Genomic DNA, 20634 nt, shown 5'->3' on the forward strand with positions numbered 1-20634 from the left:
AAACATGTTTGTGTCCTGGGGGTCCCAAATTGGCGGCTCTCCTGATGTATAGGACCAAGTGTTTCTTTGATAGGGAGCTGTTGGTGTCATTTCGAGAAAACTGTTTTGTCTTTTCGGCAGGTTGTGTTTCTAATATGTGGATAAGTCCACATCTTTTCCTTCCTTTATGTCGGCTTGGTGACAGATTCTTCTGTGTCATTATTATGGGATGATAAAATCTCGACTGAAGGGTTGTAACGCAAGACAAGGATTTTATTCTTGCTGACCCTCATCATCATCATCATCAATATCGTCATCGGCAGCCATGACAGATTCACTGTCACTTTCTACTTCGGGCATATCTATACGAGTCAGAATGTCTTTCATGATCGTTTTCATGAAACGGGTTATCTTGTTTTTGATGATAGATTGATCAGTGCCAGGGTCCATATCACTCAGGCTGTCTAGGTTGGGTTGAAATAGAGGTGCCTGTGTAAAGTATTGAGTGAACTCTATGACATTGTTAAGGCTATTGGCCAATTCTTTTCCCCATATCTGTTTCATTTTTCTGTCAATCCAATCTTCTGTTCGACCCTGTTGTCTGTACTTTTTCCTTTTGAGTTTCATCACGTCATGGTTGATGTTTACACACGAGTCCAGATGCGTTGTAAACCCACATTTTTGCCACTCCTCCATGTCAGTGCTTGAAGGCTTCCCACGACATTGTTTTCCAGCAGAACCTCCTCCTTTCTGTACAGGAAGTTGTTCCTCGCCTTCACTGTTGTCGTCACTATCATATCTGAGACGTTTCCTCTTGGATTTCAAACTGGTGTTTGCTGGACACCATGTTTTGATATGTCGCTGTAGATCATGCACATTGTTTATCAATACGCTGCAGTCAGTACACGCAGTGGCCATGGTGAAAGGTCCTGTGTCATCACTCGAGATGGATGCTGTTTCAGTGTCGTTGTCAAAGCTAAGAGATCTTTCTTTGGATGTGTCATCAGCACAAATGTCGGAAGCTGTCTGAATGTCTAATACTGGAGAGACCTCTTTTACCTGTTTTTGTTGCAAACCACTCTGTTGATCAGATGTATTGAGGTTGGTTTTCAAGAGATTGACATGGAGTCTATTCTTTTCACTTGTACTAGGTTTGAGATCCACTGTGAAGTGTCCATAAGGTGTTTCAACAGCCTTTTCATAAAGAATCATAAATCTACTAATGTCGTCAGGAAATATCCTTCTGGCAAATAACTTCACCTGCTGTCTGTCCACTGGTGAATTGAAAAGTGTTACATAATGTGAATTTAGAGCAATGTCACGAGATTCCTTACCTCTTGGGAAGAGGTTTTGCAATAGCAAAAAGATAATAACATTTTTGTGGTGGGAGGTTTGAGTAAACAGACGGGAAATCCGCTTATCATTCTTTGCTTCAGACAGAAAATCATCCAACACCATCATGTTCTGGTTGTGGGCATCAAAGTAGTTTTCATCTTCGATATTGTAAGGTATTCCTTTCACAAAACGTACTTGGGGTAAAGTTTGAAGAATGCTATCGTAAAGCGGTTGCCACACGGTATAACACCAGACTATACAGTCAGGTAGAGGTTGAATGAATCCATGTCTTAATAGGTTGAAGACAAACACCGACTTTCCACATCCACTGGGTCCGACGATGATGCCATTGGAGGGAATCAGAAATTTGAATCGTTCTTGCTGCTTGTGCTCCTCCTGAGGAGGAGGAGGAGGAAGTTGTTTTTCCTGAGGAAGAGGAGGATGTAACTCTTGAATTGATCCTTGCATATGCATCTGCTTCTGATGTGTTTGTAAATTATCTTTTCGCGTAAATCTCTTGTCACAGTCTGGACAGGTGGTAGTAAGCTCCATAGTGATGTAACGCAAGTGGGTGATTAGAGGGTCTGAAGCATTCTTTTGTACCTTTGAGCCATGTTACATTTCAAGGCAGCTTTAGTCCGTTTCATAATGATATTGGTCACAGGTTGTATTTTCAGTGCAGTCTTCTTTTTGCCCTTCACAGTTGCCTCTCTTTTTTTCTTGTTAGATGTAACCTGTCTATTCAGCAATGCCATTGTTTTTCTCTGACGTGTTTTTTTTTACTTGCTCTTGCCAAACTTTGTGAACATGGGTGTAGGGCCAAATATATCCCCAGAAGCTCTCCTCATGTTGAAAAAGGACGTCTTATCCGTCAGCAGGCAAGAGTGAAATGCCAGTCATTAGATACTTCAGTTTAGTATTTATTCTACTTTCTTACTATGCAGGACATTTTTGGGAATGATATTTGCATTTGTACATTTTTCGTATACCCAACAAAACATCATTTGCTCTAAACTACTTTTTTTTCATATTTTTTCACATACATCAATAGCATCATTGACTACTGAAACAAGAAGGTGTACAGTATTTGAAGTAGTGACAAATATATTGAGATACAAAAGTGTCATTCCATATAAAGTTCCTTACATCAAATTGATGAAGAAAGTGATGAAAACTCCAGTTGGTTTTACATTTACATAAGAGATAATACAAACAATAGAAGCCACATACATTTGAATCTACAGCTTGTAACCGTTCACCATTGTACAAGTAAGATTTAACATAAGACTTTAGATAACTATCAAATACAGTATCAACTGGTTCTGCTAAACTATCAAACAGTTCTGCTCTAGTTCCTTTGAAATACATAGCCACCCAGTGGCGACCACTCTTTTGTATGCTCTCTGTATTCACAATGACACCCATTCCTTTCTTCAACAGTGAAGGTGTGGGTGTGGGTAAAGTATCTTTAGCATACACTCCCAAGAAATGTCTCTGTAAGACTGAATCACACTGTATGGCACATTGCAGTTCTGAAGCTTTCATGTTGATGATTACTAGATGTACACATTCCTTGCCTTATCAATTTCTATGATAGAGTTTCTTTTACTCATGATGACACAACTCAAAGTTTTGGTGAGAGCAGATTCGAATTCAATTTCAAGTCTCACATTTCCCGATTTCACCAGATTGAGATATACAGTTCCTACTTCATCCTTTAAATCTATGTTTGACTGGTTTGTGTAAACTATAAGCATCTTGGTTGTTCACAAATCGTTTCACCTTCCTCAGCTTGATACTATGGTGACTCATTTTCTTCAATTCATCACGGGGCAGTGGGGTACATAATAAGCGCCCGGATTGTGAGGGTCATAAAAATACTTTTCTAATGCTTTTTGCTGTTTCAACTCACTGCTTTTCTTTTGGGAACTCATGTTGTACCGAGGAGAATAAGACTTACTAAACAATATATATAACATAAAACACATATGGTTTGATTATTTATTCATTCCACCACTATCCCCTATCAGTGTGTTACAGTACATAATGATCATCACCATGTTACAGAGCATGATTAAAACACCTCTGAATTTACACTGATAGGATATGTCCTTCAAAATGTTGAGATGACATGTCTTCCATCATCCCCTCTGGATCATAGTCACACAAACAGTCAATAAGTTCATTACAACACACATGACACTGGACTTGTCCACTATTGCAACTCACGTGACGCAGCATATTATTGTGACAACAAATGCTACAATTTCGTTGAAGAGGAGTAAGTTTCTCTTCTTCATATGGATCTTCCGCTGTTAAATCAAGTGCGACATTCATCTCCATGTGTTGTTTCTCTTGCTGTTCAATGTCTTCCATGAGTTGAGTGTAATCCCACCACAAATCATTTAAGGTGGACGACCGCCTCCGTGGTGTAGTGGTTTGAGCGTCCGCCCGGAGAGCGGAAGGTCACGGGTTCGATCCCCGACCACGTCATACCGGAAAGACGTTAGAATGGTACTTGTTGGTCCCTGCCTGGTGCTCGGCATTAATGGGTACAACAATTCCGCTGGAGTGTAGCCCCAAAACACAACTTTGAGGCGAGATGACCAACGTGGACGGTTGCGTTTGGGTGAATATTTTCAATTTCAGTAACTGACATTCCAATCTGCGTGACTCACCAGGCTAAACCTTGCATAGATATTGACATATGTTTGTACTTCTTTTCAAACCATTTTGATTTCAACCATATGTTATTTCCAAAGAAGCTATAAGGTTTGAACATTGATATTACATATAAAAGGAAATAGACTGCTGCATTTCTAGGTTGGAATTTCTGATGGAATATAACGTAAGAAGTGATGCATGCGTACAAGTTAGACTAACAACTAGTCTCTGAAATGAACATATTTTACTGAAAAAGTTCATAGTAAAGAATATAATGAAAAGGAGCCCTGAGTCTTTCTTCATTTTCAGAAGCTGAGGAAATCTAGACTTGCCACATTTTCTAGACTTGCGTGGGCTTTCTTGGATATATTTGCTTCAGGGTGTATACGACAGACTAGCTTACAAGTGTTAACAAATATGATGTACTACTTAATGAACATATTATTTATGGTACCAAGAGCTTATTGAAAGTGGTTAGAATCAGCTATGAATTTATAGACATAAGCAACATTCCACCCATTTCAACTTTAATAGCAATGATTTCGATATATCAAATTTGCTTGGTTCCTATTCATAACATTTTAATACACATTCCCATCTCCGTGAATAATCTCTTTAAATAAAGATGCCCCTTAACTCTTTACCGGCTGGTATTGAACCATAGTGTAGGCTATCATTGTATACAATAGGGTTAAAGGTTCAAAGGACAGCTCCTGGAATTTATGGAATGTGAATCCTGAAAACTCCTTTGGTATGTAGGATTACTCCTTAAAAAAATGCCTTTGATCTCACCTGGAATGCTATTGATCTCCTTAGGAATGCTTTTGTTCTCCTTAGGAATGCTTTGATGTCCGAAACTGATTACTTCTATACTACTTATATAGAAGTGAAATGTTCGTGACATTGTTACTTCCTATTTCAGATGATTCTCAATTTCAAGTCTTTAGTGATTGTATACATCCTCTTTGACCCTTGATGGGATAGCAGTCACGTGATATTTGAAAATATAGTATCAGAATTTCACAAGCCATGTAACTTCAAATACCCTGGAAAGGAACATTTCAGTAACGGAGATCACGTACTCTGGCAAATCAAGCAATAAGTTACCATTAACCACACACAAGCTCTGAATATTTTTTCCTTTTCCCATGTGACATACTTTGTGTTCTAAATGTAACTTAAACCATGTGAAAAAGAGCACAATTCCCTAATTGGGCAGTGGTAAGGGAAATTTCACTTTTATTTCTACGCATGGGATATTTTCTATGTATTGGGATATGTTATGCAGACAGATATTCTAAGCCCCAAATATTGACAAGCATCATTAATGTAAAGATCTATTGTATTCATTCAAAGTGAATGGGTAAGATTATGCGTCGTTCTACACATGTAGATGTCAAGCCGAAAAATATCCACGAACATTTCCTCAAAACTGGCGACATGGCATCAGACCAAATCCATTTATCTAAAAATAATTGACTGGCTTAACAATTTGCAGAAAATGAAACGTTTGAACAATATCAATGTCCTAATGTACTAATATCCAGGTATTTTTACACCAAATTGTAGGAAGTTTAACTACAAAGTAAGGTTTTGTTACCGTCAACAGTAACGAACTGACCTATTACCTTAGCTGTAACAAATATACTTTTGGGGTTATTGGACTGTTTATGCAAGATGAATGTTGACCATTATCCAACCATACTGATACCAAGAAGACAAAGTCATCAATATCCCCTGCGATGGCAAATTAATCTTCATGATTATGTCTACGAGTTATGATTATGTCAAATATTTAGGTGTGTATATAGAAAAGTGGAAGGAGAGCATTGAAAGGTTTTTTAAGTTCTGCTCCAGAAAGGAGCACTATCACCAATTTCCGTCTAAGTCGAACGTGTTGCCATAGAACGCCAAAAATATTTTATTCAGAATTCCAAAACTACCAAATGGCACCAGTACACCACCAGATCTATATATGTGCCAAGTTTGGTGAAGAAATATTGAACGGTTTTTAGAGTTCTGCTCCGGAAAAGACAAATGTGCACGGACAGGCGGACGGAAGGACGGACGCACGGACGGAATCCATTTTAATACACACACACACACACATACACACCGCAAAACGCGTTGCGGGGGATCACAACATTTACTTATTAAGTTTAAGAGAAGCATGGCGGCGACGGCACAGGCAGAGAGATGGGTGCCGTGTTTTGATTCTGACGTTATGATAATCGATCATGTGACTTTCAAACTTTTTGAGTTGCAAACGTATTGTTTGGATCATAAATTAATAATACATTTTACCACAGTGTTAAACCAAACAGATGGCAGCATGTATACCCACGTTTGTTAAACAACTGATGACATATTCCAGGATCACTGACGTGGTAGTGTGCGTACTTGATCGCCATGGTACCAATCACTACTTTGGCAGATGCATTCAAGGACGACGTCATACTACAGAACATGGTGATGAGTGCCGCATTACACAACAAACAAACAGACAAAACTCACCATGGTGATTCCCCATCTGGTCGTCAGCTTGGGTCTCCTCTGCAACCGACAGGATATCAGCGATCAGAAACGACTTGCTCATTGTTGACTTTGCAAGACGTAGTGGCTACCGTTGTGCACGACGTTGACGAGAAGTGTGATGTCAAATGTCTCTAACTACGGCCATATTCAACATGTTGTCGGTAAATGGTTAATTTTTCACCTGGGTGAGTTCATAACGACGGCAAAAATGAGCAATTTATGTTCGTTTAGCTCGTTAATGTCCTACCGTACCAATCACAGCCGGGTGATTCTCCCTGTCCGGCTAAAAAGAACACAACCATACTACAACCCAACTGTTGTATCTTGTGTCAAATATCCAAATAGTGTTGTTGTGTGTTTTGTGTTGTTGTTTGGAGTGGGTCGACAAATCTAAGGACATGTTTTAGTTATTATATTTAAATGATTATTTTGTTATATAACCATTAAAAACCGGAATTTGTGTACATAAACCATATTTTCTAGTTACGTTGCTTTCAGTATTTGACAGATGATGGGTTCTTAAAGCAAGTCACTGCTAACGTGTTACTGGTGGGAGTATCTAAACATTACAATCTTGTGGTCTGTTAATTGTGAGAACAGCTTTAAGGTATATGCATGTCAGTGTACCTTGGCTGGGGATAGTCATACAGGGATTATTATACTTATTAACAGGAAAAGATAACTGTGCATGACATAAAAGTGCACAAAATAAAAATGCACAAAATTTATAAGATTAAAAACAATAACCCTAAATAAACATGTAACAAAACACTTACTTTTTGCATGCTTTTTGACACCTTAAATTCTCACACCTGAAAATGAAAATTGAAGAACGGTTGTTGATAGCAGTAGTATATTTTTAAAGATCACATATACTCTAGGGGGGTACAGATACATACATCGCTAATTGGCATCGTTATAAATGAAACTCCGTCATTAAAACTACTCATTTCGATCTTTGATTAACTTAAATCGACTTTTTTGACAACAGTGCACAATTCTCACCCGCGAACGAAATTTCAACCAATCAGAGCGGCGCGTCTCTGTGACGTCATTTGAGGAATAGATATGAGGGCCGATGCAGAATTCATGTACATTTCAGGGGGTAAATTATCTTGTTTACAGGCTTGCATAAACCTGAAATCGTGACAACTGTTGTGAAAAAAATGAAAGCTATATGTTCTCACAATCTACTGTCATTTAATTTTGTCTCCTGCTTTGGGGCGGTAGGGTAGCCTAGTGGTTAAAGCGTTGGCTCGCTCACGCCGAAGACACGAGTTCGAATCCCACATGGGTACAATGTGAAGCCCATTTCTGGTGTCCCCCGTTGACGTTGCTGGAATATTGCTGGAATAAAGCGGCGTAAAACCAAAACTCAGTCAGTCTCCTGCTTTGCCTAGTTTCCGAGTTACAACTTGTTTTCATAGACGATGATTCCGTCAAAATCACTTGGTGTCGCTATGCCTTATTTGTTCGAGTCAGACGCTAGTGACAGGGAAAACGATGATCAGCCTCGCTCATCACGGTTACGGTTAATTTCTTCAACCTAAACAGTGCGACATTAAGAAGGGTGGATGCCCATCAGATGCAGTTATTTGAAAATATCCCCGGTAGTTCTTGTCTGATTGTAATAAAGTATCAAAGCAGTGTGGACTTTTCCAGGTTTTCTAATGCCTGGATGGTATAATGACTGATCCAAATTTATCCCATTTCTGAGGTTTTTTTTAACTCGATATTTGATCATGTAAAAATATGACGTCTATTACGTATGATATTAAAAATTGACATTTGATTGATTTGAATGCTTATATGTATTTCTTATGCAACAATGAAGTTCTGTTCGCATTCTCAAAACAGTGTCGGACCATAAGTTTTCACATGCAATTTAGATTGCATGCAATACAGCAATTAATAATCCCTTGTTGTAATCCGTGTTAGGTGGTATAAACCTACACATGTTATTTGTCATCATTCACTTGATGGTCAGTTAATGAATTTATAACCATTATAATTAATGGTAACACCACTTAGATTACCCGACAAAGGTTCCCATTTGGCATTTCTTGTGTCTGAAGTAAATACTCAACATTATAAACATCGATCAAAGGATTAACCGATAACACGCTGATTGATTAATTACTTTTATCTTACACATCGGATTTGTCAAAAGGTAGTGTCTATGTATGTAGATTTATTAATCTATACTGAATACACTCTGTCGTGTTTGTGTCTGTGTAAAAACAACGTATTTCTTTCAAAGTATTAACCGCCAGTACATTGATTGATTGCTCATTATTGGCTAACTAAATTACTTTTTTTTTAAAGAATGGCGGACATTATGCAATATGTTGCCAGGTGTGTATCTTGGGTGACCAATGAGACTATACACTAATGTGAAATACCTGAAACGATATATCACTTTTTCGTATATTAGACTGTTAAAAGACACATCACTTAGAACAGCTGCAGATGAATGGCATATCACTCGTTTTTGTGGATATTGGTGGATACATTCCTCGAACATGGTAATAGCCTGACATTGTTCCTGTAACTTTAATCTGTTTTAAATTAATATTTGCATTTTGTTTTTATTCATTTGTCGTAGCATTCAACAGAATCATGCCCCATTTGGCTTAGGACAATACAACAAAATGAATAAAGTGCCCTTTGTGATCTATGCAGATTTTGAGTGTGTTTTGGCTCCTTTACAACATGATGAGACAGCAGGTCGAACATCAACATGTCCAAGAGCACATTCCCTGTGGGTACAGTTATCAGATAGTGTGTAGGGAACCAGATCTCTATTCTTTTCCACTGAGAACCTATAGTGGGGAACAGACTGCAGAACATTTCATGACACACCTTTTGGATGATTATGATCAGATCATGGACATATTACACCACCCTGTTCCCATGAAATTGTCACAAGAAGAAAGGTTAGCTTTAGATTTGGAAACCCGCTGATATCTTTGTGGAGAGGAAGTACGAGATGGTGAGAGACACATCGATCACGATCACCTGACTGGTCAAGTCAAGGGTCTGTATCACAATGCCTGAGACCATTGCGCACGTCCCTCCTCTCCATCACACCCAGAGACTCCCGCTTGTGTGAATTACTTTATAACATGTCTATAGACAAGAAACACCTGTGATTCTAAGGTACATCCGTTATATTTCATCTAGAAACATTCGTTATATTCCATGTGCCTCCTGCACAGAGCATCACCCACCCTGTCACTGGTCAAACACATTGACATTGGGGTCAAGGCTTACAGAAGCATCTTCATCCTAGCTAATAATAATAATAATGTATTCACCAATGTAGCGGTGGCTAATCCGTTATTGGGTGTTGATGCACCAAACACTGGATCAGTCTCGTGTCAACTTCCGGGTATATAGTCTGCCATCATGAATATCATGCATTGTCTGTCACACAACAACACTGCATTATGTAACACGAGCGCCGGGGTACACAGGGCAATAGGGTAAACCGATTGTGATATACATGGTGGTGTAATTAGAGTCAGTGAGTTTTGTCATGGTGTGAACATCGCCACGTGTAAATGAGACTTTCGTCGACACGTACACCATCGACAGGTGACACAGAAAACACCCGCGTCTCCTGTCAGGGTCCTGATATCTGCTGCTGTAGTTATTCAACAACACACAAGGAGTGGCAACACGAGTCTCTAAACCAAAATGCCGTAGTATTGTCGATTAAAACACTAGATCTAACCCATTCACAACAAGATGATTCACACACACACACACACACAGCGAACGGATATCATTTGACTATAAAATTTAGTTGACACTCGCAGTCACACTTAGATGACGCCAGATTACTCTCACAGTCACACTTAGATGAGGCCAGACTGCTCTCACAGTCACACTTATATGAGGCCAGATTACTCTCACAGTCACACTAAGATGAGGCCAGATTACTCTCACAGTCACACTTATATGAGGCCAGATTACTCTCACAGTCACACTAAGATGAGGCCAGATTACTCTTACTATCACACCTAGATGAGGCCAGATTGCTCTCACAGTCACACTTAGATGAGGCCAGATTGCTCCCACAGTCACACTTAGATGACCCTAGATTACTCTCACAGTCACACTTAGATGAGGCCAGATTGCTCTCACAGTCACACTTAGATGAGGCCAGATTGCTCTCACAGTCACACTTAGATGACGCCAGATTACTCTCACAGTCACACTTAGATGAAGCCGGATTGCTCTCACAGTCACAATTAGATGACGTCAGATAGCACTCACAGTCACACTTAGATGACGTCAGATTCCACTCACAGTCACACTTAGTTGACGCCTGCTGCTCTCAGACAGTACTGCGCCAGGACGGGGTCAGTGTTGACGGCGATCGCCATGGCCAAACGCAGCTGGAGAGGAGACACGGGGCCACCCCCCGTCACGTGACTAGAGCCTGGACAGTCTATTGCGTCACACATGTGATGACGTAATTCCTGCGCTCGTGCCTCGGGTGTCGTCTGCCGTTTCCATTTAGTTCTGTAAGAGAGACATATTTCTGCAGTTACTTCCTGATATATGACGTGACTGAATCACTCAGGAGATTTTGTTTCCCCTGTGTCTATGCTAGATCCAGTGACATGTAGCTGATTCTTACCTTCTGTTCTTCCCCCTGTGTCTATGCTAGATCCAGTGACATGTAGCTGATTCTTACCTTCTGTTCTTCCCCCTTTGTCTATGCTAGATCCAGTGACATGTAGCTGATTCTTACCTTCTGTTCTTCCCCCTGTGTCTATGCTAGATCCAGTGACATGTAGCTGATTCTTACCTTCTGTTCTTCCCCCTGTGTCTATGCTAGATCCAGTGACATGTAGCTGATTCTTACCTTCTGTTCTTCCCCTGTGTCTATGCTAGATCCAGTGACATGTAGCTTAGTTGTAGCTGATTCTTACCTTCTGTTCTTCCCCTGTGTCTATGCTAGATCCAGTGACATGTAGCTGATTCTTACCTTCTGTTCTTCCCCTGTGTCTATGCTAGATCCAGTGACATGTAGCTGATTCTTACCTTCTGTTCTTCCCCTGTGTCTGTGTCTATGCTAGATCCAGTGACAGTGTAGCTGATTCTTACCTTCTGTTCTTCCCCTGTGTCTATGCTAGATCCAGTGACTGTGTAGCTGATTCTTACCTTCTGTTCTTCCCCTGTGTCTATGCTAGATCCAGTGACATGTAGCTGATTCTTACCTTCTGTTCTTCCCCTTTGTCTATGCTAGATCCAGTGACATGTAGCTGATTCTTACCTTCTGTTCTTCCCCTGTGTCTAGCTAGATCCAGTGACATGTAGCTGATTCTTACCTTCTGTTCTTCCCCTGTGTCTATGCTAGATCCAGTGACATGTAGCTGATTCTTACCTTCTGTTCTTCCCCTGTGTCTATGCTAGATCCAGTGACATGTAGCTGATTCTTACCTTCTGTTCTGTTCTTCCCTTGTAGCTGATTCTTACCTTCTGTTATGTCTATGCTAGATCCAGTGACATGTAGCTGATTCTTACCTTCTGTTCTTCCCCCTGTGTCTATGCTAGATCCAGTGACTTGTAGCTGATTCTTACCTTCTGTTCTTCCCCTGTGTCTATGCTAGATCCAGTGACATGTAGCTGATTCTTACCTTCTGTTCTTCCCCTGTGTCTATGCTAGATCCAGTGACATGTAGCTGATTCTTACCTTCTGTTCTTCCCCCCTGTGTCTATGCTAGATCCAGTGACATGTAGCTGATTCTTACCTTCTGTTCTTCCCCTGTGTCTATGCTAGATCCAGTGACTTGTAGCTGATTCTTACCTTCTGTTCTTCCCCTGTGTCTATGCTAGATCCAGTGACTTGTAGCTGATTCTTACCTTCTGTTCTTCCCCTGTGTCTATGCTAGATCCAGTGACTTGTAGCTGATTCTTACCTTCTGTTCTTCCCCTGTGTCTATGCTAGATCCAGTGACATGTAGCTGATTCTTACCTTCTGTTCTGACGTTGACATTTAACTCTTTGCAACGATTCCGATGATAGATCAGTCGTCTGAAGCTCCCGTATGTCCATCTTGGGAGAATCTACAACGAAACATGTTAACGGAAGTCTCTTACGGGTAATGAATACCTGGAGGTCATCTTTATCTCTGTCCCCTGTAACACACCGAATATCATGCGGGAGATTCTTTAACGATACACTGACTGACTGACTGAGTTTGGTTTTACTCCGCTTTTAGCAATATTCCAACAACATCACGGCGGGGGACACCAGAAATGGACTTCACACATTCTACCCATGTGGGGATTCGAACCCGGGTCTTCGGCGTGACGAGCCAACGCTTTAACCACTAGGCTACCCCACCGCCCCCTATTACGATACAGATCGGTACTTATGCAACGCATGTTATATTTGGGACTACACTTTCTCAGGTAAGTACAGATTCTAGTACTTTTTGTTGGGTCGAGGCCCATCCGGGATTCGAACCCACACCCTCAGAATCAGACACTTAATCGCCAGCACACAAAGACAGCCATCTAACCCACTTTCTAAATGGCAGTGTGTATTCAAATCGGCACTTATATGTATAATTGTCACATGTAAAGTGTATGTAATTAAAGTTACATCGGGTGCCTTTATCATTAACAAAACCGAGCTACTAAATTTATAGAGAGATGTTTTTATTGCTTTCGATAACGGAATATGTGTTCTAACATTCCGATCCCTTGTGGAGATATCGTGTATCCCACCCTTGCCTTACTATTGAGATGTGCATGGTATTCCAGAGAGTGAACGATCACACTTATAGACAAAACTTCCGAGCTAGACCAATTGAGCACAGCTCATAAATAAATAAATAAATAAATAAATAAATAAATAAATAAATAAATAAATAAATAAATAAATAAATAAATAAATAAATAAATAAATAAATAAATAAATAAATAAATAAATAAATAAATAAATAAATAAATAAATAAATAAATAAATAAATGCCAAAAAATTGAAGAATGAAACGAAACATAGTAATTAGTGTATCAAGTCAATTATCAATAATTTAAGTCAATACAAAACACAATAAGAAGTTAACATTTTGTTATCTTTCATAACATTTAACATCACTGAAGTGTAGATATATTAATGTTTCTCTTAACGCTTAGACATCATTAAAAGAAATAACAAAACATGGTGCTTCAAATCATCTCAACACATATGCACCGACTTTGGTGACGCCTTCCTATCAACGCCTACTACAGCAGGCACGCCATCTAGGGCACTAATTCCTTGTCATTGACAACTCTCGCCCTAACAACCAGGCACTTCCGCTTCAGTGCACCTCATCACTCCCCAATTTGTTCATCACTTAGCGCTAACGCGGAGTAATACACGCGCATTATTGGTCAATCAGAGGATAAGCGGTTCCGAGTGTTTTTAAGATAAGTCCGGATTAGTGAGAAAGTATGGACAATGTGATTGCCGACAGTGAAGGCCGCACCGTCAGCAGCTACTACGTGTATGGTTACGACAGTGGTGTTGGCGTTGTTGCTTGCAGAGCCGTACGGACCTTATCAACCATTAGGGACTATATTTTGGTATCTGGGGTGGTATTAAACGTCACCATGGTGTTGATATATTTTAATAAATTGCCTTATTTGTTGAAATATCTCCAAAAGTTTGTACGAAACAGTATAGAGACAAACAGAGAGTTGTGAGTGAGTGGCTACGGGAGTGGTTTAGTGAGTGAGTGATCCATGCTGTTCCCTTTTGCGGATAGGCAAACGGGAGTCCAAACCAGAGAATTAGGATCATTTATCTCTACAGACGCCTTCCGCTCTAACCCCGTATTCATGTCTGACATGCATATATACTTGATCGTCATATACGGACTTCGAGGTATGGTAGTAGAGTTTAGTTTCATGCCACACTCAGCAATATTCAAGCTATATGGCGGCGGTCTGTAAATAAACGAGTTTGGGCCAGACAATCCAGTGATCAACAACATGAGCATCGATCTGAGCAATTGGGAACCGATGACATGTGTCAACCAAGTCATCGAGCCTGACCACCCTATCCCGTTAGTCGCCTCTTACGAGAAGCATGGGTTACTGAAGATCAATATTCTAACCCGGACCTTCACGGGTCAGGTACTGCCCACTCTCAAAACGTCCTTGGCGACCGCTATCAAAAACATAATGCGCATGTGCTGGTCAACGCGTATCTACTTCCGGGAAGTGTCGCGCAAGTGCGGCAAATGCCAAGAATGCCGTCAAAACAGCGATACTGTTGTATTTGTAGTAATCATTGTAAGAAATTTGCGAACGGCCGGAAGATCACTATTCACAGATTCCCTGCAGATATACGACTGAGAAAGGTTTGGATTCAAAGATGCAAGCTTGCCCATTCCAACTTCAAATACACAAGAAATGACAGCACCAGATTATGCTCGGAACACTTTTACAGCGGGGAGGGACCGAGTAAGCTTCATCCTTTGCCAACTGTTTTCCCTAAGAAGACATTCAAACTTTCGGTAAGATTGTTTGTGAAAAAATTTAGCTTAAAAGCAGATGGTATTTCGTATTATCCACCAAAGTGATAAAGCAAGGCTTAGGAGGTTAGTCGTATCGTATCATGTAGCATGTGTATCATATGTTGTGCATTGATCTGCATTGATCTTTGCCAAAATGGATTCATATGACCCAGGATCATGAAATAACTTGCATCTGAAACTGAATTTGTTGGAAACTATTTGCTTAAGTATTTATGATCATATTCAAAAGACACCTAGACAACGGCCTCTAATATAAATATCAGATATGTTATATAATGTTATCAATCCATCATGTATGAGATATTGGATATGATATAAAAAGGCTTAGCTAAGATTCTACATGCTCCTTGGGCCAGGTTTGTGTTTCAACCCTGTGATATATATTTTATGTATTATGTAGGAGTTTCTAGAACCTTATTTATTCATTTCGTTGTGGTACATACGCTGTCTGTAGAAAGGAGCAAGAGGTCCCTATTTTACTTGATTTTACTTATTTTGACTCCAGAGACTTTAGTTAACATGAAACTTGCCTTGTATGCATGTATTGTCATTTTCTAGTCATTTCTGGTCATTAATACATGTCACTAGTGGCCAGTTTGTAATATGTTTGAAACAGCAGAATTGGGTTCCAATCTGTCAGTGACAGATTTTGTCATTGAATATATTATATATGTCACTTTTATTGCAGACATAGATACACATGATGCCATTTAACAATCTACAATGCATGCAAATATTTTTCAAAAGGATAGAAATATTTTTAAAAATACCCTAGCAAATATATGGCTGGAAAGAAATGTGATAACGTTTTTATGGAGTGATTGTGTTTGAATGCTGATAACTTTTTTATTATATTATTTTGGTGTACAAAACAATATGTATTTGGGTAACTTGTCCTTTCCTCTGGCTCCACATAATATTTCAGGTTAATTGTACACGTAGAACTGTAGATATTCTTCGGAATGCATTTAGATCTCATGACCTTCAAATTTCAAGGTCAAGCACATTTTTATAAATAGCTGTAAAATATTCTTATTCAACTTTATTGTCACTTTTTTGGGGTAGAAAGACCTGTCTTACCATGACAATGACTATGCATACTTATTTTGCTTATGTTTTACTCGTTTTCAGACATTATTCATGAAAGCTGTGTGAAAGTTTTAAAAATGATTGATACGGTGCTACGCTTACAGGGTCTCATTTTCATATTGTATAATGTAAATATATGACTATTACCACAAAAATGGATAGACAAGATACCAATACAGAGATAGAATACTTACACATACTTTTTTGAAGTGCAGAAATATTTTTGAAATGTTCCTAACCAAAAAAAATGGCTGAAAAAAAAAAGTCATTTTTTTTTTCTGTGGGTAGATGTCTTGTAACTCGAACAACTTTGTAATAATAATTTTTGGTATCATAATCAAAGTGTTTTGTTGTTATTGAAACTTCATTCTGTCAACACACCAAATTTGGTTTAAAAATTCCTATAATTATAAAATGACTGGTAATGCCTAGTGTAGACTAGTACACATACAGATCAAGAATTGAGATAAATTTGACTTTATTAATTTGAAATTCCAAATGAAATAGGAAATAATTACGTGCATGTTATTAGAACAATATTGGTAAGTATGGTAACCTTATACCTTTCAGTGAATCCATCCAAACATTAGCATTGCAAAAAACGGTTTTAATTCCTTCATGTCATTATTATTTTCTAAATTCTGGAAAATTAGTTGACATTTTCCCCTGATTACTGCATACATTTCCAAAAAAATGACAGTTGATTGGTGATCATTTTATCTTCTTTTACAGAATGTGTCCCATCTTGTCCATGGAACTACATGTGAGACCTATTTGGATCATGGTCTTGGTGAGAACATGGATATTGATGATGTTAATGAGATTGCTTTGCATATGGAGGATGCAAGTATGTGTGATGTGTCAGCAGAGAAATCAGATTCACCTGCAGGACTTTTATCAAGACTTGAACGTTCCCTTAGTCACCATGACTACTGTGGTTCCCAAATGTTGACCAGTCTCTCTGTGAATAAATGTACCCAAACAGTTTCGGAACCTGTTACATCAGCTGGAACTCAGACATTTGACAATGAAATTATCTATTGCAATGCAAGCACTCAAACATATGATTCATTGATGCACAGTGTTGGTATTCAAGTTGACAAACCAACATTGACCTATGAGGATATCAGGTGCTCTGATGAAAGTGTTATGTTCTACACTGGAGTTCCAGATTCGTCAACATTTGAGGCTTTGTTTGATGAAATGTATGATGATGAGCAGGTTTACTCTGACACATCTGATGATGGGAGACCACATGCTTTGAGGCAGATAGATGAATCTGAATTTTTTCATGATTCTAATGAGATTGAGATTAGAACTGTTACTAGATGATTTGGCATACAGATTTAGAATTTCACGTGCAACATGCGGCAGACTCTGCAACAAGTGGTTTGACTATTTATATGTTCAACTCTCGTTTTTGGTGCAATGGCCAAGTAGGGAGAATGTTAATGCAACAATGCCAGATTCATTTAGTACAAATTACCCAACCACTAGAGTTGTCATAGATTGCAGAGAGATATGGACAGAGACACCTAGTTCACTTCAGCTACAGTCACTTTTATACAGTGACTATAAGTCACATATGACCTACAAGGCTTTGATTGGGATAAGTCCAGCTGGTGTTGTAACATTTTCTTCAGATTTGTATTGTGGTAGTATCAGTGACAAACAGATCACCAAACTTAGTGGCCTTGTTGAATTGTGTGAGGAAGGTGATGCTATCATGGCAGGCAAAGGTTTTCTCATCTCTGATTTAACTACACCTTGAGGTATTGATCTCATCATTCCCCCATTTAAAACTAAAAAGCAACAAATGACTCAACATGAGGTGAATGTAACCAAGAAAATTGCCAGTTTGAGGATTCATGTTGAGCGGCAAATGGAACGAATTAAAAACTTTCGCATCTTACAAGGTACTATTCCCATCACAATGGCTTCCCAGGCAACAAAAATATGGCATATATGTGTTTGTTTGACAAATTTGCAACCACCTCTTGTTCTTGAATGATATAAATTTGAATGAATTTGTTCGGGGTGTGGCCAAGGCCAGAGTACATGTAACTTCAATGATTTGAAGATTATTTCTTGAAATGTTAGAAGACTATCAAAAACTTAAACATGATGACTTTGCGAATTATTTTAGTTTGTATGACATGGTCAGCCTTTTTTTAGACCTTGATTAGGCCTGCAACATATTTTTGCAGACATTTTTCACTTTGATCTCTTTGAAACGCTTAGGAATATTTTGATAAAGGTCAGGTAACCCCCTGTTATTACAAGCTACTAATTATTACCTCAAGCCCTGTTCTGTTAGCTGTACTCACTCCACTGCAACCGAATTAACTACTACTATTAACTAACTTGTTAGGTCAGGTGTTGGTTGTGAGTAGGTGTCTAACAGAACTTATAGATAGGTATAGATAATAGAGCATCACTGCTCAGTGATCACTATTGATCAGTAGATGATCACTGTTGCTAATAATTGACAAAACAAATACGAAGATTCTATATTTATTTACATTCACAAATATATTAATTCCTGTCTTGACACATTGTCTGAATGCAGTGTCAGGTAAGTTGTTTTACGCAACATTCGTATTGTCCATCATATGTACAATGACACACAGGTATATATTGTCAATAAGAACATTTACATTTTTTACAAGAAACCTATTTTTTTGCTTTATCTGTAGTATGTGAATGCCATTAGAACATTGTGTGTACTATAAAGCTGACAAATTTGTAGCTTTATTGGTAGAGCATGTCATTCAACAAAAGTAATATTGACAAATGTGTTAAATACTGAAATAATAGTGTGCTTGAAAATGTGCCTTTCTTTATTTTTATTATACAATGCACCAGTTATGAAAGGATGTGAACTGTGAACAGTTAACCTTAAAGGGAGATAATTTATCAAAACTACTTTGTAGTGCCTTTTCAGTTGTGGCAGGTTTGTGTGATGCTCTAGGTATCCATATGCAAATACCAAATTGTGATGTTTCATATTATTAACGTTTGTCTTAACAACATATATACTGGGACGGAGGCCTCAATACTACAAGAAAGATTTCACTTTAATGTATATTATCTCTCTAGCTGTTAAACAGCTATCCATGTTGTTGAAAGTGAGTCAGTATTGATCTGCACACAGTGATCAGTTCACCAATAAAATAATTTTAGTGATCTGTTTGTGTTTTTGTTATATATACATATTTAAAAACACTACTATTTGATCTTCAAAGCTGATAATTATTATAAGCCATCAAATAAGATGGCAAAAGATTTTAAGAACATTTAGCATGCAGGATTAAGCACTTAAATACAAGGGATGAAGCAATTTAGTTAAAGACAAGTCTGTTTCTTGTCTCATAGTGTAAGTCATTTCATGGTACTTGCTTTCACTGTAAATGTACAATAGGAAAAAATATTTATATTTGGTTATATTCAAGCACTTGAACCTACTCAGTGGATTGGTATTCTGCACATGCTACATTGAATTCAAACACTCTTTTGAGAACTTTAGGCAAACATTCTAGAAATATGTACTTGTCATTTTCACCTTGTGTATTCAAACAATTTTCAAGCAAGCATGAACTCATTTTCATTTAAGATTGCCATACTGTTTCAACAATGATTGTGAACTGGTCAACACAGGCAATCACTGATACATTTATAGGAACACTTGAAATCTTATTTAATTATACAGTGGAATACCCATTTTCACTCTTCTTGAGAATAATTCTGGAATTACATTAGTCAGGTAAAATTTGTTCAACTGGGGCAGCATGCCATTCCAGACTTTTTCATCAAATCTGATTCTGTCAACAGTCCACCCATTCGAAGTCCAAATCATGAAATCACACCAGTCTTTCAGTAATAGCCATTTGACCCTGAATTTGGTAATAATATCTGTGTGACCTTTTAAGACGAACACGGTCATTCTCATCTAGAGAACAGTAGAATCTAGGCCTCTAGGTTCCTATAGTAGTATAAGGGGCGTATCCCATGCATCGATAGCCTGTGGTAATGCATGTCAAGTCACTGACAAGTGACATCTTGGCTCTCGTCGCCTCAATCTTCACGCTCGGACACGATGTTTAATGCGAAAATATATGCATGAAGCATTTTTGTCACAGGTCATAACCTAGCACGATACGTCCAATAAGTCCCATATTTTACGTATATGTAGCGATTTCTTGCTTAATATGTTCAGAATAGCATTATTTTACCAAATACTTTCGTCTAAATCTAAAAGTTTTCGTTTACGAGGACGGTATCCATTGCCGTAATATGATTGGCTGCCTTAGGTCACGTGTCTGATTTTGACCAATCACGACCTTATAGCAGACTGTGGCGAAAAAGCGTCATTAGAAACCAGTTTTTATCCAATAAAATCGCTTCTTACAACTGTGAAAATACCCTTGGCAAGGGTACAGTGATATTGTTGATGTTCAGAGCTTCCGAACGATACCCGACATCAAACG

At 38.6% G+C, this 20634-nt stretch overlaps 1 protein-coding gene across 1 annotated transcript in view; it reads left to right on the forward strand.

Moving 5' to 3' along the window:
- Window positions 1-20634, forward strand: part of LOC124261895 — an 87145-nt gene that overhangs the window by 62273 nt on the left and 4238 nt on the right. The gene's annotated exons all lie outside the window — the stretch shown is intronic.

Source organism: Haliotis rubra, unplaced genomic scaffold, assembly GCF_003918875.1.
Source record: "Haliotis rubra isolate DU_JTF1 unplaced genomic scaffold, ASM391887v1 Scf814, whole genome shotgun sequence".
NCBI lineage: Eukaryota > Metazoa > Mollusca > Gastropoda > Lepetellida > Haliotidae > Haliotis > Haliotis rubra.